Source organism: Plutella xylostella, chromosome Z, assembly GCF_932276165.1.
Source record: "Plutella xylostella chromosome Z, ilPluXylo3.1, whole genome shotgun sequence".
Lineage (NCBI taxonomy): Eukaryota > Metazoa > Arthropoda > Insecta > Lepidoptera > Plutellidae > Plutella > Plutella xylostella.
Window position 1 is genome coordinate 9,882,790 of NC_064012.1, and position 7,502 is coordinate 9,890,291.

At 36.7% G+C, this 7,502-nt stretch overlaps 1 protein-coding gene across 5 annotated transcripts in view; it reads right to left on the reverse strand.

Moving 5' to 3' along the window:
* The window catches only part of LOC105384134 (PDF receptor), a 37,568-nt gene extending 30,931 nt beyond the window's left edge, over window positions 1–6,637 (reverse strand). For all 5 annotated transcript variants that reach the window (XM_038122270.2, XM_038122269.2, XM_038122268.2 and 2 more), the window contains exon 1: window positions 6,510–6,637. The gene's annotated coding sequence lies outside the window, so the exon portion shown is untranslated. The remainder of the gene's footprint in view (window positions 1–6,509) is intronic.
* Between the last annotated feature and the right edge of the window lie 865 nt (window positions 6,638–7,502).

Here is a 7,502-nt window from a genome sequence, read left to right on the forward strand (position 1 = left end):
AAATTACGCCGTCAGCGGAAAAGCTAACGTTTTGACATTACCGCGTTACACAAATGTAACTTTAACGACAGACGTTGCAACTGATAACTTTAGAGTCACTTTTAAACCTTTTCATGGGATATTTTGCTCTGAGATTCGCTTTCGTCTAAGCTTAAACTTATTACTTGACCAAGTTATAACAGTAATAATAGTTTTACGTTTTTTTTATATGACATTAGTGAAAAAGAGGTAAAAACCGATCAAGTGCGAGTTGGACTTTAGCACTTTGAAGCTTAATATTTCGTAAACCAATCAATACAATATTTTTGAAAAACCTATTCAACGATTCACACTATCAAAACAGCATGAAACAAAATCATCCCATCTTTACTTGTATGAGGAGGTACCTACCCCAAAAATCTTTAAATTACCCCATTAATAGGTATTTTATATTTGAAATATTTTTTTAGACTTGCGCGGTTTTTATATACACTAGTTTGGTAACCGTTTACTTAGGTAGTATTTATTTTTGCAGGTCATTATGAGTATATTCCGCGACCAAATTAAGTTTAATTTCCGACTACAGTGATAATGTCCATTATATTATTACCTAGAACACCCTGACTATCTAGTAAATTCAAGTTAGCGCTGTGCTTATTACATTTTATGTATGAGCTAATATTTGAATTAAAAACCGGCGCTGGCAAATGCGTTTGTGGCAGGTTTGTGGTATTCATCAAACAAACCGACAACGATATTGGCTACGTTATTGATATGTAGCCAGCCGATGTGCATTTTGAATATTATAAATTCGACATTATACTATATTACACAAAGTAGGTGCTTATGTATTTTCTATTCTATTCTCTGTGGGGGTGTAAGTACCTGCACCAGGCTCTCTCGAGTGGAACCTTTGTGCATATCCTCAAGCAAGGAGCGGTGCTAGCTCAGTCTGGTGAACGCACGCTTCTCACGCCAGAGATTCGGGTTCGAATCCTGGCGCTGACATGTACCAATGAGTTCTTTGAACTTAAGTACAATGTATACCATCGCTATTACGGTGAAGGAAAACCTCGTGAGGAATTCTGCATATCTAGATTAAGCACAATTAAGTATGTGAACCCACCAACCCGCAGTGGACCAGCGTGGTGGAAAATGGTCAAAGCTTAGGAAAGCAGTTTAGACCTAGGGGATATGCACAAAGTTTCCACTCAAGAGAGCCAGGCGCAGGTACCTACACCCTAAACTGCTTTCTTAAGCTTGGACCATTTTCCACCACGCTGGACGACTGCTGGTTGGTGGGTTGACATACCTAGATGTGCTAAATCTAGATTTCCTCACGATTTTTTCCTTCACCATAACACCGCTGCTTTACATTGTACTTAAATTAAAAATAAAACTCATTGGTACATTTCAGTGCCAGGATTCAAACCCGCATCGCTGGCATGAGAAGCGGGAGCTTACTCGACTAACCCGACTAAGCTACCACCGCTCTATATTTTATACTTTTAACTTTTTTGTGTCTACTTGCTTCCTATAGAGTATAAAGTAGGGTCACTGTTCCACTACGCAGCATTGTGTCTTTGGGCGACCACTTGGAGGACCAATTCATATTTTCTTAGCTATTTTTTTGCATGGCACCATCCCGCTTTACACCGATTAAATGAAAATATTACAGACTTATTTTACACAGTTAGAAAATAAACTAAGGAACATTAAAAAAAATAGCGAATACCTATCTCTAATATTAGTACTTATTTTAAATTCATGAACATTGTTCTTTACTGCCTAATTATAATTGAAAACGTTTTTCGGTGATAAGTTTTTTTTTGAGTGAGTTGACTGAGTAATAAAAGTTTTTACTCGATTTGATTACTTACACACACTGTTTACAAATGAAACTAAAGTCGGCTATGATCTAATCAATAAAAAAATATGTAAGTCCATGTGTTGACCATCCGGTATAAAAAATTACAATTTATTGATTTTGTCAACACCTAAATCTGAAAAGTTTCAAAAAATAAACACAAGCCGTACTAATACCATTACAAACAACTGCCCATATATTTGAGTTAAATGATACAGCTTGTTAACAGATGCATAGAGAAATCAAAGAGAGCAAATGTTATTTATAAAATACTGAAGTATTATTTTTTTTCTTGTATAAATAATTCTTATAAGTGAATACTGCCACGGCGCAGATGTAAGTATGAATTGCATAATGTTTTTTTTACGTGAATACGATAAATGTCTGTTAATTCGTTACAGGATCTTAAAAGTTTTCGAAACCGTCATTTTATTTTAGACTTGAAACTTAATTCAACACTTTTAATATAATACGCCATATCTAAGTATGCTTTGTTAATTTTTAGCTTTATTTATTATAAAATAGAGTCACGTTTAAAATAATGGTGTTAGTAAATTTAATTTTTGTTCATAATACCTATAATATGTAAAAGGTAAGTAAGTAAATAGGTACTTAAATAAAAATATCAACCTCAGTTATCAACGGCAACGTTGTTACTCAGTAAAAACGCGAAAAACTTTCTATGTTATTTCCTTTTGACTCCAAATGTTGACCTCCAAAAACTTGAAATTAAATATTAAAGATACAGAAAAACTTGCGTCGGTTAGGCATAGATAAATAATATTTATCATAACTTATTTTTTACAATTATCTTGGTGAGAAAATATAAAAATATTTCGGCACAAATATGAGAATATTTTAATTCTTTGAGTAACGAGGAAGTTATAGTTACAAGGTTAAAAAATTAAACAAGCGCCGCCGATTGAATAAAAACATAACCGTTTGGAAGAGTTTTCCCTAAAACTACCACGTTTCATGCACTCTTCTTACTAATTCAATTTTTCAAAACGGTATATCATTACTTTGCCTAGGGTTACTGGTAAGTAGACAAATGTTCCTTTCAGGAGATTATTGTAGGGGTATATACACTGCCGGGCAATGAAAAAGTTCCACTCACAAAATTGCGACAGCAAAAGACCTCAATTTTTTCAAAGATTTATTTTAAAATTGGAACAAAATATTACTGATTTTAGTAGGTAATATTCTAATGCTCTGTTAAATGTACTTCAATATTGCAGAAGACGGCTTTAAGCTAGCATTTTCGGTTTAGAAGTAATTTAGTGCTTTTCTGAGTGGAACCTTTTCATTGCCCGTGAGTGTATAAGGTGACCATACGTCCCGCTTTGGGCGGGACAGTCCCGCTTTCAAGCTGTCCGTCCCGCTGTCTACGGCTACATTTCGAGTCTTGCGTTCCCAACATTAAAATACAAAATACAAAAATACAAAAAAAAATAATTCAGTAACTTAGTCTATGTATAACAAAACATTGTTGGGGCTCTACTATTAAGTAAAAAATACCTATATTAGGAGACCCCGCTCTTCCTGGACCACTGTACGTAAAAAAATCATAACTTCTCTTCAAGGACGTTTTTCCAAAAAGTAAAAATACTAATATGATTAGCTAGGTAATGCCTATTTTGAAAACCTAGAAACAGTAATATAATGTCATCAATTTAGAAATTATGTACTTAGAAAACACGCTAAAAAGGCTTATTCGCCCAAAATCTAAAATAAATTCTACATCCTGGGTTCTTAGTGCTCGGTTCTAAAAAAAGGCGTTATCTCGATGAAGATTTATGTATTTTTACTTTTAGTAAAATCGATTTTGAAGGGAAGTTATGATTTTTTAAATGATGAGAATGCAAAACAGACGAAATAGTACATAGGAACAAACTATTTTGACTTAGAGGTACCCTCGTCTAGAGGTGATCTGTTTCGAGATAATCGACTTTTAAGTTTTTTTTTCTAAAAAGCCAAGATGGACACTCTTTTTTATTCTCAGGGTTGTAAGTACCTGCTCATGTCTCTCAAGAATGCAACCTGTGTGAGGATCGTGAAAGTCTAAACTGCCTTCCTAAGCTTGGACCATTTCCCACCACGCTGGTCCACTGCAGGTTGGTAGGGTCACTAATCTACATATGCAACTGAGCTGCCACCGCTCTTCGACTGAACTACTACCGCTCTACGACTGAGCTACTACCGCTTTTCGACTGAGCTACCATCGCTTTACAACTGAGATACCACAGCTTATCGTTTAAGCAACCGCCGCTCTTTGACTAAGCTACTACCGCTCTTCGACTGAGCTACCACCGCTCTTCGACTGAGCTACCGCCGCTCTTCGACTGAGCTACAACCGCTCTTTGACTGAGCTACTACCACTCTTCAACTGAGCTACTATTGCTCTTGGTCTGAGCTACCACCGCTCTTAGGCTAAGCAACCGCCGCTCTTCGACTTAGCTACCGCCGCTCTTCGACTGAGCTACTACCGCTTTTTTACTGAGCTATACCGCTCTCCTGCTGAGCTATCGCCACTCTTCGACTGAGCTACCACCGCTCTTCGACTTAGCTACCGCCGCTCTTCGACTGAGCTACTACCGCTCTTCGACTGAGCTACTATTGCTCTTGGTCTGAGCTACCACCGCTCTGCGACTGAGCTACTGCCACTCTTCAACTGAGCTACTATTGCTCTTGGTCTGAGCTACTACCGCTCTTCGACTGAGCTACTACCGCTCTTCGACTGAGCTATTACCACTCTTAAACTGAGCTACTATTGCTCTTCGACTGAGCTACCACCGCTCTTCGACTGAGCTACCACCGTTTTTCGACTGAGCTACTACCGCTCTTCGATTGAGCTACTACCGCTCTTAGACTGAGCTACCGCCGCTCTTTGACTGAGCTACTACCGCTCTTCGACTGAGCTACCGCCGCTCTTCGACTAAGCTATCACCGCTTTTCGGCTGAGCAACCGCCGCTCTTCGACTGAGTTACCGCTGCTCTTCGACTGAGCTAGCACTTGAGACGAAGTGTAGGCGAGTGGTTGGACTAAAATTTTCCTTCCAGATGGATCGCAAGAGGCAGCCCCATACCATGGCCAGTAAGTAGCCCGAACTTGACCCTCTTAAATTTGCATGTGTAGGGAAACATGAAGAACATCGTTTACCAATAAGGCTCATAATAATTAGTATAAGTAAGCTTGCGTTAGATAAAGGGGGGTGAAACGTTGAACATCAATCGATATCGAGGTGACTTTTTAGGAAAAAAAACTTGAAACGGGTCACATCTAGAACCGGGTTTATGGTCAAAATAGTTTGTAGATAACCCGATTATCACCTACTGAAAATATCAGGTCTCTAACAGTATAAGTACGGGGTATTTGACATATAAAACGTATTTTTTTGTAATAGTGGAAGTGATGAGGATGTTTTTATCTTTTGAGACCTATGACTTTATTATACTGACTGTTTTAATGTTATATCATGACGTAATATTGTGTAACAAATTAATAATCTTAGAAAATTTAGGTACGTTTGTTTTGTATGGAGTCGCTAAAATGTTATTTTTTTTAGTGTTACTTGTTCTAACGTATGTTGATTCTATGTTATCTGTACACAAATCCTAAACCGGTAAAACAGAAATAAATTAACTAGGGGTAGGTAACAATGCCGTGATGTTATAATATAGAATTTTAAATTAAAAATTGACTCGCTGTTTGTCAAATTTCACAGAATGTTCGGGTGGGTGACAAAACAATGATCCTAATCCTAACTAATATTATAAATGCGAAAGTAACTGTCTGTTACTCTTTCACGCCAAAAAATACTGAACGGATTTGAATGAAAATTGGTATACATATGGTCTAGACCCTGAGAAAGAACATAGGCTATTTTTTATCCCGGATTTCCCACGGGATAACTTTTTAAGGCAAAGTGAAGCTCGCGGGAACACCTAGTATACCTATAAAAAAACCAAGGTGTCAAAACCATGTAACATTACGAAGTACCTAATTAGTGTCTTATTCAATACAATTTGAATCCGAAAATCGATGTCGTTATCGAGATGTCGTGAGAGAAGGAGGGTTATGATTTTTATCAGTATTTCGCTGTGACATTTTCAAATATGGATCTAACGTCATAATTATCAATGTAATATAAATATTAATCAGTGATGCAGTGTAAATAGTTTTTTTACGAAGTTTTCGATTCCATGCAGAAATATTGTCTAGGATCAAGACAATATTTATAATGTAAAATCTTATTTTATTTGTAACGTTGAAATTCCAAGTGGCAATAAGTTATATCAGGATTAAATAATTATGTCAGTATTTTTGGGTATATGCTGGTTTTAAGTTTCCGTCGGAGCTGAATAAGTTGCCTGCAAAAAAACGTTTATAATGTGCTGTTTGAATATTAATCTTCTGTTGTTTTTAATTCTTCTTTTTTAATTTCATTAAGTACATATTATTTTAATAACATATTTTATAGATTTTCAATTAAGTACCAAAAAATATATATAAAAAAATGATTTATCACAGATTTTAGACAAAACAATTAAATATTTTTTTTTTTTTAATTAAATTTATTAATATTTATTTATTTCAAAATTTAATTATATTCAAACAGCACAATGAACACAGTCATAAGAAAAAAACTCAAAAAATACTTACGTAGCGCGCCGCTCGGCGTCTCGGCTCAGCTCTCTGGAAACTTGTGAACTACGCACGGCACTGGACTTTGGCAGAATCGCGAACTTCCTGCGGAAGTGGGGCTACTCCCGACCGACGCGACCGGAGGCTCGGAACGGAATGATCTGGCGCCCCGCAGCCGCGACCAGGACGCTTCCAACCCCGATTCCCACCATCCCTTCAGCCCTGATTCAGTGGCTGAAAACGGACTATTCTCTGCGCCGTCTTCAAAATGGTGCAAGCTATATTCAAATTTTCATTTAAATTTCATAATTTATGTGCTATTTTTTTCAAAACGGTCGTAAATGCAGTATGTGCGATTCCATAAAGAGTTTTTTATTTGTGTAGCTCAGGAATTTAAAGCGTAATATTGAGGAATAAGCTTTGAAGATGATAATATTTTCTGAATAACTATTTTTTGTCTCTGTCTAACGCTGTGTAACATATGGTATGTTAGAGTAAAATGGGTGGAGAGGTCTGTGGGAGTGGCCTATGGCCAGCAGTGGGCGTATTTCGGATGATGATGAGGAGAAATTCTTGGTACATACCCTCTCTGTCGGTGATAACTTAATCATATTATTACTGTGTGAGTATTCTACGTACACACGTACCTATGCACTGCCAAGGGGGTCTCAATATTTTGTTTTATTTTTTTATGTATAAGTACTGAATAAAATATATTTTAATACTCGCCAAAGGCACGAAACCAAAATAATCACAGTACTCAGTTCAAATGATTAAATGAATATGTAAAGAAGCTAACAGGTGGTTGCCGGGTGAGTAAGACTACTTCTATTTGTTATTGTAACTTCCTGGAACAGAGCCAACTCAACTTAGGTAAAAGTAACATTGGCCTGAGTCGCTTAAGTCCAATTCACAGCATACTTTACACTGGCATTAAACAGTGCGTAAAACGGACTTAAGACTAGTTGTTTTAACGACAAAAGATATCATACCAACTTTAAAATAGGTGAC